The following is a 15,455-nucleotide window of genomic DNA, read 5'->3' as shown; positions in this document are numbered from 1 at the left end:
AAATTTCGAAATTTCTAAGTTCTACCCAAAAACACCCAATTCCACCATGAAAAACCCTAGATTCTAGGATGAAATTTTGTAAAAAGATGAAATAGATTGAAAGAAATGAGTCAAGAATCATTTTTCTATGATTTGGGGACGAACTTGTCCGAGGAAAATCTCCTCTTGAAGTTTAGGTTTTAAAAAATGGGAGAATGAATGAAAAATCCCGTCTAAGACCCTTTTAATCAGGTGCAGATGTCGCAATTGCGACCTGAGCTTCGCAAATGCGAAGGAGCCGTCGCAAATGCAGAGCCCTTCACAGTCCTGCTGCTTTTGCAAATATGAAGAAAGTGTAGCATTTGCGAACACTGTTCCTCGCAAATGCGGGTAGAAGATCGCATTTGCGATCATACCGTTCGCATTTGCGAACTCTGCTGGACCAGGCCTTCTTTACAATTGCGGTAACTCGCAATTTCCATGCCTGGTTTGCTCGCATTTGTGAAGTCTAGTCTCACAATTGCGAGATCAGAGGTCTGCAACAGACACCAGTTAAACCAACAAATTTCTAAGTTCCAAAATCACTCGTAGCCTATCCAAAACTCACCCGAGCCCTCGGAGCTCCAAACCGAACATGCACACAAGTCATAAAACATCATACGAACTTGCTCATGCGATCAAATCGCCAAAATAACACATAGAACTATGAATTTAGCACCAAATCGCATGAAATTTTCAAGATAGTTTCAAAACTTCTATTTTCTCAACCAAAGGTCCGAATCACGTCAAATCAATTACGTTTTTCACCAAATTTCACTGTTAAGGTTTAAATATCATAACAGAACTGTACCGGGATCCGGAACCAAAATACGGGCCCGATACCAACAAGATCAAATCCTTTAAATTAGTACATTTTCAGTCTGATCAATTTCCTTCAAAAGTTTAGTTCTCGGTCTAGGGACCTCGGAATTCGATTCCTGGCATACGCCCAGGTCCCATATTTTACTACGGACCCTCCGAGACCATCGGAACACAGGTCCGGGTCCGGGTCTGTTTACTCAAAACGTTGACCGAAGTCAACAAAAACCATCTTTTTAAGTCAAAAATCATCATTTTATAATTTTTTCACATAAGGGCATTCCGGATACATGCTCGGACTGCGCACGCAAATCGTGGAGAGATAAAATGAGGTTTTCAAGGCCTCGGAACACGGAATCGGATTCTAAAATAGAAGATGACCATTTAGGTCATCACAACTCAATGCCTACGGTAATGGACTTACGATATCTATCCCCCATTTCATAAACGGTGACGGGTGCAAGCACTGAATGAAGTGGCTCTACTAGTTGATGTAATTGATCTGCGTACCATTGACATTTATCACATCTTTTTATGAATTTTTTCGCTTCTTCTTCCATTCATTGCCAACAATTATCACGACCCAAATCTCAACATGTCGTGATGGTGCCTAACACAGTACTAGGCAAGCCGACAATCACAAATAACTATGCATTTTTAAATTGAAAATTTGATGAACAAGTTTAACAGTAAAAATTCTCATATATAACCAATATGAATAACTATGACTCGAATACAAAATTCTCAAGATTCGGGTATCACCGAGTACACGAAATACTAAATGAAAACACATTCAAAAACTTCTAATACAACTAACTGAAAAGATAGAACAATGCTAAATAAACTAAAAAGAAGGTGAGTCGAGGTATGCGGACGCCAAAGCAGCTACCTCAAAAGTCTCCAAGCAGGTAATGCTCCAAGTCTAGTAACCACCGGGTCCAGATGTACCTGGATCTGCACACAATGTACAGAGTGTAGTATCAGTACAATTGATCCAGTGTACTCAATAAGTAACAGGACTAGCCTTGGGCTGAAAGCAGTGACGAGCTTAGATAAGTAGCAGTCACAAATCCAGATAATAACAGTACAGATATGATCGGAAAATGACAGTAATAACTCAGAGAAATCTCATATTCAGTTGTACACAATACAGAAAAGTAGACATGTTTCAAGTTCAACAGTTTAGGCTCAATACTGGTAAAATATGCTAAGTATAGCTAACATGAGGAATATTAAATCTCTATGTCTACATGTCAAATATGCGTGTCACCTGTAATGCAACACTGTGATAAACTCGCATACTCATGCTCTCAGAGTATTCAACTTTACTCAGCATGCTCAATCACTCAGCACTCCCAATCGCTCAACACTCTCAATAACTCAACACTCGCACTCGGCACTCGCTCTAAGCACTCAATGGTACCTGCATTCACTGCTGGTATGTCAGACTCCAGAGAGGCGGATCCTGCCAAGTGCTAATATGAGCAACCATGGCATGCTGCGACGTACAGCCCGATCCCATCATAAATCAGTAAAGCCTGTTGCGGCGTACAACCCGATCCCATAAATATCACTCACAATCTGGCCCTTGGCCTCACTCAGTCATTAATCTATCCAGTCTCTCGGGCTCACAAATCTCATGTCAATCAACCCGAACAATGATACATGATGTAACAATAAATAATAACAGAGACTGAGATATGATATGCAAATAATGAATGCAGCTTAGTACATAACTGCAATTTAAGCAAATAACTCAACAACAAAAATGACCTTTGTGGATCCCAACAGTACCAACATATAGCCTAAACATGATTTGTAACATGGATCACATTTCAATTTCTTTAACACATAGAGTTACATGAATAACAACAAGATTGGGTAACTACAAAATTCCACAGAATCAACCAAGTTACAGTTACAACGGTGCACGCACACACGCCCGTCACCTAGCATGTGCGTCACCTCATCACCAACCACATAACACGTAGCTTGGGGATTCATACCCTCAGTACCAAGTTTAGAAGTGTTACTTACCTCAAACCGCGCAAACCTCTACTCCAACAAGCCCTTGCCTCCCGAGTCGGCCTCCGAATGACTCGAATCTAGCCACAAACAACTTAATACAATCAATACAAGATTTAAGAATTAATTCCACTCGATAAAGCTAAGTTCATTAACAAAAGTTAAAAAGTCAACCCAAAAAGACAAATTCGATCCCACGTCTCGGAATCTAACAAAATTTATAAAATTCGAACACCATTCAATAACGAGTCCAACCATACGAAAATCATCAAATTCCAACAACAAAATCGACATTCAAATCCCCAGATCTTACTCTCTAATCCCTAGTCCAAAATCCTCCAAATTTTACCTTAAAAACACATAATCTAGGTGTAAAAATCAATGGGTATTCAATATTAATGAATAAAAATGATCCAAAGTGGATTACCTCTTGAAATCTAGTGGAACCCCTCTCAACAATCGCCAATAGCCAAGTTTGCAAAGTCCAAAAAATGAGAGAATCCTCAAAACCCTCGATTATATCTTTTGTCCAGGCATCTCGCACATGCGGTTCACTTAACCGCTTCTGCAGTCTCTCAGGTGCGTCCAAAGTCTCGCTTCTGTGGTTTCCCTAAAGGTCCCTACCTTTGCTTCGGTGGACCAGACTCCGCTCCTGCGAAGTCGCACCTGTGATCTTGGCTCCGCTTCTGCGGAAACTCCTGACCACCTCAAGCCTCACTCAGTTCCTCTTCTGCGACCTCCCTTCCGCAGAAGCGACTCCGCTCTTGGGATCTCCTCTTGCATCTGTGACCCACCAGCCCCCGACTTACCTTTGCATCTGCGCATTGCCAGCCACACCTACGGCTTTGCACCTGCGGCCCATTTCTTGTAGGTGCGGTTGCAACAGACTTGATCAAACTTCGCACCAGCTCTAACACAAGACCAAAATTCATTCCGTTTTCAACCCGAATCACACCCGAGGCCCCCGGGACCCCATCCAAACATACCAACAAGTCCTAAAATACGATACGAACTTAGTCGAGGATTAAAACCACATCAACTAATATCAAAAACACGAATCGCACCTCAATTCAAGCCGATTTAAACTAATGGATTTCCAACTTCTACATTCGATGCAGAAACCTATCAAACCAACTCTGATTGACCTCAAATTTTACACACAAGTCATAAATAAAAAAACGGACCTATTCAAACTTCCAGAACCAAAATTCGAGCCTAGTAAAAACAAATTCAACTCTCGGTCAAACCTCTCAACTCTCCAAACTTCAAATTTCCAACTTTGGCCAATTCAAGCCAAAATCATCTACGGACCTCCAGATCAATATCTGGACATACTCCTAAGTCCAAAATCACCATATAGAGCTATCAAACCATCAAAACTCTATTGTAGAGTCTTTACACATAAGTCAACATCTAGTTAACTCTCTCAAGTTAGGCTTCCAACCTTGGGACTAAGTGTCCCAATTTATTCTGAAATATCCCGGGTACCAAACCAATTACCCCGGCAACTCACATAATAACAATCAAACATAGAATTAGCAATAAATGGGAAAACGGGGCTATAATACTCAAAATGACCGGCCGGGTCGTTGCAGTAATACTCAATTATGTCAATGTTTTTACCAATGATCTACCACCTGTGTGATTACCACAACGTCCCTCATGCATTTCTTGAATAAAATACTCAGTTTATCCAAGACGAGACATTTAGCCAAGGAACAACTAACATTTTTTGATACAGACTTTCTTCCACAAAACAATAGCGAGCAGCTTGTATTTGTAATTGTCGGGATTGCTTTTTAAATTCAGGAAATATTCCATGATAGAAATAATTTATAAACTGACGTCACCAATCTCATATTAAGCTTTTAAAAATTTACCTTGGTTTTTGTTTGATCTATCGACGAATGAAATGGATGCACCACAACTACATTTTCAAAACTGGTTATATCTACTACTGATCGAAGGTTCGCTAACGCATCTACCTCTGTATTTTCTTCCCTTGGGATTTGAATAGCCTTCCATTCTCGAAACTGATGTAACAAATCACGTACCTATTCTAGGTATTGCTGCATTGGTGACTCTCGTTCTATATAATTTCCTTGCATTTCGTTGACTACCAGTTAAGAGTCACTTTTAAGTCCAATATGCTCGATTCCCATTTTTTTTGCAAGTTCTAAACCCGTAACCACAGTTTCATACTCGGCTTCATTATTAGTAATAGGATAATATTTTACCACTTGTCTAACAATTTTCCCAGTAGGTGCAATTAAAATAATACCTAAACCTGCTCCCTTTATATTAGTGGATCTATCTATGTATAAAGTCCAAGTACCCAAATTAAGCCCAATGGTAACACGTACCTCTTTTTCAGCTTCGGGAAGTAGGTTTAAGCTAAAGTTTGCTACAAAATCTGCTAGTACCTGTGACTTTATGGCAGTTTATGGTTGATAAATAATATCATACTCCCTAAGTTCTATTCCTATTTGGCTAATCTTTCTGATAACTCATGCTTATGTAAAATATTACCTAATGTAAAAGTTTTCACAACAAATACGGGGTGGTATTGAAACTAGGGTCATAGTTTTTTTTGATGACATTATTAATGCCAATGCAAATTTTTTTAAATGTGGATATCATGTCTCAGCTTCTAACAATACTTTACTAACGTAATATATAAGAGATTGTGTACCTTTTCTTCTCAAACTAAAAGTGCACTCAGCGATAGTTCAGATACAGCTAGGTAAACTAGTAAACTTTATTCTCCTTTGGCTTTGACATCAAAGACAACTTCAAAAGATAGGTTTTTAATTCTCTCAATGCTTGTTGGCATTCATCTGTCCATTCAAACTTGTTCTGCATTTTCAGCTTCGAGAAAAATTTGAAGCATCTTTCAGAAGATTTGACTATGAATCACCCCAGGGCATATAGTCTTCTTGTGAGTCTTTGTACTTCTTTTTTACTTCTAATTACATTCGAAATTTTTTTAATAGATTTGAAATGGGCTGGATTCACCTCAATCCCTGTGTTAGAAACAAGAAAGCCTAAAAACTTACCCGATGCAACATCGAACGCGCATTTCGTAACGACCCGGCCGGTTGTTTTGTGTACGTGAGCCCTAGTTCTTATATTTAATGCTTCCTGTAGGTGTATTTGTTGTTATGTGACTTGTGGGGATGGTTAGTTTGGTTTTGAGAGGTTTTGTATTGAATTGGAACACTTAGTTCCTAGTTAGAAGCTTAAGTTGGAAGTGTTGACCAAGTTTGACTTTTATGTATATGACGTCGGATCGGAGTGTTGGTGATTCTGTTAGGCTTAGATGAAGATAGACTTAGCTATATCTTCGAATTCGGATTCAGAGGTTCCTAGGTTGATTGGCTCTAATTGACGAAAGTTGAAAGTTTAGAAGTTCATAGGTTTGATCCAAAGTTGATTTTGTGGTTATCGATGTCCATTTTGTATTACAAGCCTTGAAATAGGTTCATATGGTTATTTATGACTTGTGTGTAAAATTTGAGGTTATTACGAGTTGTTTAGGCATGTTCAACGTAAGTTTGGAATTCGGGAATTTGGATTAGTTCATTGATTGAGGTATGATTCATGGTATTGATGTGATTTTGTGTGAATTGAGACCTCGAGTAGGTGTTTGTAATATTTTTAGGATTGGTTTTCATGATGAACGGGGTATCGGGGGCCTCGGGTGTGTTTCGGACCATTTCCTTCATTCTTGGAGTTACTGATTTTCTGGTGTTTACCGCGAACACGGAAGGGATATCGTGATATCAGAGTGTGTTTAGTATCTGGAAGTCTTTTATTCTTCGTGTTCGCGTTGGGGACATTGCTATCTCGATCTGTGTGGAGATGAAGCTTCATGTTCGCGTTGGTGGGTCGTGATCGCATAGGGTCTGTGTCAGGTTGGTTAGTCAGGTGGCTTAACCTTCGCATTCGCGGATGGTCGTTGCGTTCATGTCGCTTAGGAGTTGGTGAAGCGCAATCGCAGGAGTTGGTCCCACTCGCATAGGGTCTTCTGTGGCAGCTTTTGATTTGTACTTCACGATTGCGAAGTTGGTCCTGCGATCGCGAAGAGGACCCCTGGGCAGCCTTCAATAACTCTTTTTCGAGGGTTGAGTTATTTTATCATATTTTGAGATTGGGAGCTCGGTTTTGGGCGATTTTTTGAGTGGATTTTCACGTTTTGGATTGGGGTAAGTATTCTTGACTCGGATTTGATTATTATTCATGATGCTATCCTTGATTTTAGCATTTTATTGATGAATCTAAGTGAGGAAAATTAGAGATTTTGGCAAAATTTTGTAAAATGAAAAATAAGGATTAGAACCTCGATGCGGAGTTGGATTTGGACGAAACTTGTATGGTTAGACTCGATTCGAATGGGTGTTTGGAATTTATGACTTTTATCGGGTTCCGCGAGGCAGGATGGGTTGACATTTTGATTTTTGTTAAAGAACAGAGCTTTATTAAATGGAATCATTTTCTATAGCTGTGTTTGATATTATTGAGTTGTTTTGGCTAGATTCGACCCGTTCAGAGGTCGATTCGAGAGGCAAGAGATTTTTAGAGCATTGATTTGACTTGTTTGAGGTAAGTATCTTGCCTAACATTTGTAACGACCCAACCGGTCGTTTTGAGCTTTTGCACTTTGATCGCCCGTTCTCGGGCATGACTTGCCCCGTGTTATGTATTATGACTAATGTAGATCGTTGGTTTTGGGTTTCAGGAAAATTTGGAATGAATTGGAAAGAACAGCTTCAGTAGAAAGCTTTGAATTTGAAAGTTTTGACCAAGAGTTGACTTATTTGTATATGAGCTCGGATCGGAGTTTTTATGATTGGGTTAGCTTCGTTAGGTGATTTGTGACTTAGGAGTGTGATCGAAATTTGGTTTTTGGAAGTCCGGTATAGAATTAGGCTTGAATTAGCGAAGTTAGTATTTTGACGATTTCTGGTTGTTAGGTGAGATTTTGATCCAAGGGTCGGAATGGAATTCCGAGAGTTTCCGTAGCTTTGTCATCTGATTTGGGATGTGTGTGCAAAATTTCAGGTCATTCGGAGGTGTTTTGGTTGGGTTTTTTATCGAATTCGTGTTTCGGAAGTTTTTGAAAAACTTAGGATTGAATCCGATGTAATTTGATAGTTTTTGTGTTGGTTGTGGGGTTTTGATGATTGGAGCGAGTTTGAATGATGTTTTAGGATGGGTTGGCACTGTTGGTTGAGGTCCCGGGGGCCTCGCAGTGATTTCGGATGGCCATCGGGATGAATTTTGGACTTATGAGATTGCTGGTGTATCTTGTTTCTGGTATTTCCGCATCTGCGGAAAAGGAACCGCAGATGCGGTTGCGCAGGTGCGGAAGGGAGGTTTACAGGTGCGGTTATTTGGCTTTGATGGTTGAGTCCGCGGTAGAAGAGTCGCAGAAGCGAAAGGTGTGGCCATGGTATTTTCCGCAGAAGCGGACAACGATCCATAGAAGCGGTGTCCGCAAATGCGGATAGCTAACCGCAGAAGCGGTCATGGGCTTAGTGATCGCAGAAGCGGAGGTAGAACCGCAGAAGCGGTAGTCGCAAATGCGGTAGGGCAACCGCAGATGCGAAAATGTCTGTTCAGATAAGGAATTTTAAAACTCATTTTGTTCCGCGAGCTAAGGGTTATTTCCACCATTTTTGATCGACCTTGAGTGCTTTGGACGGAAATTGAAGGGGATTTTGACTAGGTGTGATTGGAGGTGAGTTCTATGACCTAAATTCATGATTTAATGGAAGAATTAACCTAGAAATTCACGGAAATTCATCAAAAAGGGAGAAAAGCCAGGGCTTGGAAATTGGTATTTTAAAATGGGATTTGATGGGTCATTTGGGCTTGGATTTGGGAGTTCTTGGTATGTATAGACTCGTGGCGAGATAAGGAATCCGATCATGTTAAATTTTTTGATTTTCGAGAAGTTGTCCCGGGGCTCGGGTTTTTGAAATTTCGTGAATTTCGATATTTTTCGAGTCTTTTCGATTGGGTTATGTTCCCTTAGCCTATTGTAACGTATTCGTTGTGGTTTTGATCAGATTCGACGTGCGAGGAGGCCGATTTGAGAGGTAAGGGCATAGCGAGCTAGTGTTTGGCCAGCGTGAGGTAAGTAATGATTGTAAATACTGTCCTGAGGGTTTGAAACCCCAGATTACACGTCGTTGTGTTACTTTGAGGTGACTTACACGCTAGATGACGAGCGTGGAGTAGAGCACCGCTGGGGATTGTGACCTAGTCCATCCCGAACGATTATTTTTAATGTGCACTTGATAGTTAATTATTTGATACTATTATATCTTGGGTTGTATACCATGTTTGGAGCCTTGTGCCGACTTGTTGAGACCCTTAGGGGCATTTGTACTGTCTTTTCTCATTCTACTTGTTTGAAAGCATATACTCAGTCATGTTTTACCTGTTTATTACACAAATCTGGCTTTATCGCTATATTCTTAAACATATGGAAACTGTTTTGGGCTGAGCTCCCTGTTTTACTGATGGTCCGAGTGATCGTGAGATGATGACTGAGATAGACCGAGGGTCTGATTGTGAGATTGATGATTTAGATAGACTGAGAGTCTGATGGTGAGGTTAATGACTGAGAGAGGCCGAGGGCCTAGTTGTGAGGATTATATATCTATGGATCGGGCTGCACGCCGCAGCAATGTGTGTGTCTATATATATATATATATGGATCGGGCTGTTTGCCGCAGCGATACTTATATGGATCGGGCTGCATGCCGCAGCAATATTGCGCTTGGGCCGTAAGGGGCCCCTCCCGGAGTCTGCACACCCCCAGTGAGCGCCGTCGACGAAATATATGGATCGGGCTGCACACCGCAGCGGTTACTATGTGGTACCTATTGAGCGTGAATGCTGAGTACGAGTTCTTATTGGTAAGAGTTGAGTCACGAGTGACAGAGAGGCTAGCCCGAGGGGCGATAATTATATACATGCATATGAGTGATGTTTGCCTGAGAGGCCTGTTTATGCACTTATTGATTTCACTCCCTTTTAAAGTGGGTTTCTATCGAATATGTTGATTTATCGACTGTTTTCACTCATCTTTATATTGAGCCTCTGTGGAAAGTTGAACAAATATTTTAAAACAACCTTCATTTAAACTGGGGTTTATGAGATGTTCAGAAATTAATCACTGATTTGGCATTTGGTTATTTCCATCGAGATTTTTAAATTATGAAGTGTTTATGATTACTGTTTTGCCCGAGGGGCTGTTTTACGAACTTTGTTTTGCCCGAGGGGCCGATTATGGCTTTAATCGCTATTATTCTTTTAAATGGTATTGAACCCCTACTGAAACTGCTGGAAGGTATTTCAAAATGAGTTTTACTAAAAGTTGAATCTTAAAAGGAAAGGTTGACTCGTATTATGATTTGAAAGCCTGTTGTGTTTATTGAGCCTAACGTGAATGTGGATTCATTGTTTTCTACTGCTCAGTCTTTATTTACTCTTATTACTTACTGGGTTGGAGTACTCACTTTACTTCCTGCACCTCGCGTGCAGATGCAGGTATTTGTTTCCCTGGTAGGGGGTTTTGAGCTGATCGGAGGCATAGTTATCGGAGTTTAGCGAAGTGACTGCCAGCGTTCGCAGCACCGCATTTCTTCCTTTTGTTAATCAGTCCTATTTTGTATATTTCAGACTTCGCAGTTGTATTCATACTTTAATAGATGCTCGTGACTTGTGACACCCCGATTTGGGTTGTGTCGGGAGGGTTCTACTATTATTATCTATGTTTCCGCGAATTTATTGTTATTTAATCATGCTTCATAATTGCTTAATGGTAAATAAATGCTTAAAAGAGGTGTTCTGTATTGGTCTGGCTGGCCTTGTCTTCACGAGAGGCGCCATCACGACCGGGTTCGGGAATTGGGTCGTGACAAGTTGGTATTAGAGCCTAGGTTACTAGGTCTCACGAGTCATGAGCAGGTTTAGTAGAGTCTCGTGGATCGGTACGGAGACGTCTGTATTTATCCTCGAGAGGCTGCAGAACCTTTAGGAAAACTTCATATTCTTGAATTCTTATCGTGCGTTCTTGATTCAGCTTGAAAAGTAACTCTTGAAATTCCTTCCACGCGTTTGTATGCGCGCATGAGCGTTCAGTATCAGATGTGCCTTGATGGCTTGTGATTCCCCGATCAAGGGGTGAGATATGATCTCTGTGAGCTTGATGTTGGGCTAGTTTGGAGGACTTGAGGCCGGACTTTTGCCTATGGCTTGAGCACTGACGTGCTGATTGTGTGAATAAGCGTTTTGAACTTATATGTTCGGTATTTTCCTTATTAGTGGAAGTGATGGCTGGGTAGCTATGTAGAGAGTGTATTAGTACTGCGAGATGTATCTATGTGACTTGGAAGTGACGAGGAAGGTCTGTTGGATGGTAGATGAACTATTAAGTGTATGATTTCCATTGTGATCGGATGTGTAGCTCCGAGTTATGGGCACGTGAAGAAATCTTCCGTGTCTCCGAGTTGGGAGTGAAGTAGATTTTATGTTGCGGTACGAGCTCAGACTTAGGAAGATTAAGTGGTTGCATAATGTGTATGGCGGTGGAAGGTATACAGAAAGGTTATACTGAAGCGAAGTAGGTGGGTATCTCCTGCGAAGTGCTCTGAAGTGGTGTGATCCTTATGTGTATAATAGGAGATTTCTTGTGCAAGTGAAAAGTATGTGTTGAAATTTGGAATTTCGGGTCGCTTAAGAGAGTGGGCTTAACTGTTGCGGGAATGAATGCGAGAATTTCAGAAGAGTTGCAGTACGGGATGATCTGTTTTTCCACAACTTATAAATGACTTGAGTTTAATCTCACTATGTTGTTGTGGCATCAATAGAGTAAAAGTGTTGAGGGTATTTTGATCTATGGCTTCGAGCCAAGTGGGGGAGTCTGCCATGAGTAGTTGATTGCACGGTTAGGTGCTATGTTAGTTCCAGTTTGGGGCATGCGAGTAAATTAGCTATGGCTAGAGTAAAGGAAAATTTTGACAAAGGTTACATTATGCTTCATGGGGAAAGAGAATCACAGGATGTCTTATGTTGTTGTTGGAAAAGTATGCTCGGCGCATAGAGAAGGAAGTTGCGTGGTCATATTAGGACGAGGATTTCTTTTTGCGGTATTGGAGTGCCGATGAGCCACGGGTGGTTCTGTTCGTTGGGTCAGGTAATTTGCAGTTTGAATAAGAGTGAGTGACTTTCGAGAATGGTTCTAATGTGTTCAAGATTCTGCAGGAAACAGTCGGGTATTTTAAAGTTGCATGTGTGGTTAGAAACTATGTTTTCATTGGAAGAGGTTTAGCTTTGAGGTATTTCTATGTTAATTATAGGGTTCTATGTATCAATATCAGGAAAGTAAAGGTAACAGATTAGGATTCGTAGGAAGTTATTCAGATTAAAGCATTCGGGAGCGTGATGTTTTTGGGAGAGTTCTTGTTGATTTCTACCGTGGCTGGAGCGGTGCATTTGCTACGGATATGAGAGGTATGGGATGTGTAATGATTTTCTTCTAGATTGGATCAGTGGAAGTTCTTGACTAGTTGAGTGCGTAGATATCTGTGACTTGGTAGGGAGATGAAAGTTTTCCTGTTATCCTTGGATGGTATGGTATAGGCGGTATGTTGTGGAGGATCGAGATTTGCGTGTATAGGGTTTCAATTCAGTCCTGAAAGGAAGTTCATAACACTCTTAGGCAGCGGGTAGACTCGGATAATCAAGGAAATGGTACTGCTAATTGGATGTGATTGGACGGGAGTATATGTTTTCAGAAAGAGGGTAATGTGATTAAGTTGATAGTACTTCGGTAGTATTGCGGCACTTTCTCGTTGGGTTTAGACTGGTTGTCTCCGTGTTGGGTTATTCAGGACCATTGCGCTATGGGCTATGCCGGAATGCCACGGGTTGAGTGGCGAGGTGTGTCGGAGTATACCCTGGTAGAGTGGTTTTATATTTCGAAGACCTAGCGTACGGCTGGGAAGGATTGCCTTTCTTATTTGGGGTCTTGTGAGTGAGTGTTCTACCTTGAGTCAGCTGGGCTGGCTCCGAATGGTATTGTTGAGGGAGGTATGGATTCGACTGTTATTTAGCTTATTAGGAATCTGGTGAGATCATGAGTTACCTTTCTGTGTTGCGAGATGCTAGGATTTGTTGGTTATAGGCACATATGGTGCGGTTCAATTGGGGTCTCTTAGTGGAATTCGAGCGAAAAGAGTAATTGAGCGATGCTTAGTGAACGGCGTATCGGTTGTTTCCTATCTGGTTGCGTGGTTTATGCTATTTGTTTTCACCGTGGGTGTAATGACTTGCTTTGGTTCCAGACGTCAAATTGTGCGTGGCTGTCGATTTTGAGCATAGTGACTTGAGGTGTTCCATGTGAAGCAGCGTTTGGATAGGATCACGCATTGCAGCGAAGCTATGTGGAGATATGACCTTTCGGGGTAGATTAATGGGTTCTATTTCTATGGTGTGAGACCGGGTCTCAACTTTGTGTTGTGATGGTACTGATGAACTTGAGGTACAACTCTTTCGTCTGGGGTCATCTTCATGATTTGAGGATGTTCAGACCGTTTCTTATTGGTGCGCGAATTATGTAAGTTGTGGCTTAGGCCTGTATTGATGTGTCATGTCACTAGAGAGGTGCGTTGGATTCGAGGTGATCGTTGGGGTCATTAATGAATACGAATGAATTTGATTTCAGCTTGTTAGAAGGATAATATCGAGGTCCGGCGCAGAAATCTGTTGTGGTATTAGCCAAAAGAGAAGTGACTTCATGGATAGTTGACCTGAGAGATGGTTACGGTTTATTGCATGTTTCATTTATCATTAGCAACATATAGAAGTGTTGGAATAAGACCTTAGTTGATAAGAGGTTTTCTACCGGTATTCGGGTGTTGTGTGCAGCTGCTGTGAACAGAAGTTATCGTTTCGAGTGTTTGAGTTATGTGGTACATCATATGATTGCACCTGAGGTTACAGGTATGGGTTATTACAGCTGGTTCGGGCTTATTCTGAATATAGATGTGAGGTTCTGATCTTGTGTATGATTTCGGAAAGGGCAACGTGGTTCTATGATTTATGGGCTAGGCTGGATTGTGTGATTTTAGTTAAAATGTGTTGTCGGACCTATGTGACGTGGGATCACCCCCGGGTATATGCTTGGTAAGGTAATTCAGCGGTTGGTTGGCTTTTTGAACAGCTCTGGGAACGTTCGAGGACGAACGTATGTTTAAGTGGGGGAGGATGTAATGACCCAACCGGTCGTTTTGAGCTTTTGCACTTTGATCGCTCGTTCTCGGGCATGACTTGCCCCGTGTTATGTATTATGACTAATGTAGATCGTTGGTTTTGGGTTTCAGGAAAATTTGGAATGAATTGGAAAGAACAGTTTCAGTAGAAAGCTTTGAATTTGAAATGTTTGACCAAGAGTTGACTTATTTGTATATGAGCTCGGATCGGAGTTTTTATGATTGGGTTAGCATCATTAGGTGATTTGTGACTTAGGAGCGTGATCGGAATTTGGTTTTTGGAAGTTCGGTATAGAATTAGGCTTGAATTGGCGAAGTTAGTATTTTGACGATTTCCGGTTGTTAGGTGAGATTTTGATCTGAGGGTCGGAATGGAATTCCGAGAGTTTTCGTAGCTTCGTCATGTGATTTGGGATGTGTGTGCAAAATTTCAGGTCATTCGGAGGTGTTTTAGTTGGGTTTTTGATCGAATGCGTGTTTCGGAAGTTTTTGAAAAACTTAGGCTTGAATCCGATGTAATTTGATAGTTTTGGTGTTGGTTGTGGAGTTTTGATGATTGGAGCGAGTTTGAATGATGTTTTAGGATGGGTTGGCACTGTTGGTTGAGGTCCCGGGGGCTTCAGAGTGATTTCAGATGGCCATCGGGATGAATTTTGGACTTATGAGATTGCTGGTGTATCTGGTTTCTGGTATTTCCGCATCTGCGGAAAAGGAACCGCAGATGCGGTTGCGCAGGTGCGGAAGGGAGGTTCGCAGGTGCAGTTATTTGGCTTGGATGGATGAGTCCGCAGATGCGGTAGAAGAGTCGCAGAAGCGAAAGGTGTGGCCATGGTATTTTCCGCAGAAGCGGACAACGATCCGCAGAAGTGGTGTCCGCAAATGCGGATAGCTAACCGCAGAAGCGGTCGTGGGCTTAGTGAAGATCCGCAAAAGCGGAGGTAGAACCGCAGAAGCGGTAGTCGCAAATGCGGTAGGGCAACCGCAGATGCAAAAATGTCTGTTCAGATAAGGAATTTTAAAGCTCATTTTGGTCCGCGAGCTAAGGGTTGTTTCCACCATTTTTTATCGACCTTGAGAGCTTTGGACGGAAATTGAAGTGGATTTCGACTAGGTGTGATTGGAGGTGAGTTCTATGACCTAAATTCATGATTTAATGGAAGAATTAACCTAGAAATTCACGGAAATTCATCAAAAAGGGAGAAAAGCTAGGGCTTGGAAATTGGTATTTTAAAATGGGATTTGATGGGTCATTTGGGCTCGGATTTGGGAGTTCTTGGTATGTATAGACTCGTGGCGAGATAAGGAATC

This window comes from Nicotiana attenuata, chromosome 2, assembly GCF_001879085.1.
Source record: "Nicotiana attenuata strain UT chromosome 2, NIATTr2, whole genome shotgun sequence".
In the NCBI taxonomy this organism is placed as follows: Eukaryota; Viridiplantae; Streptophyta; class Magnoliopsida; order Solanales; family Solanaceae; genus Nicotiana; species Nicotiana attenuata.
This window is presented reverse-complemented; position numbering follows the sequence as displayed.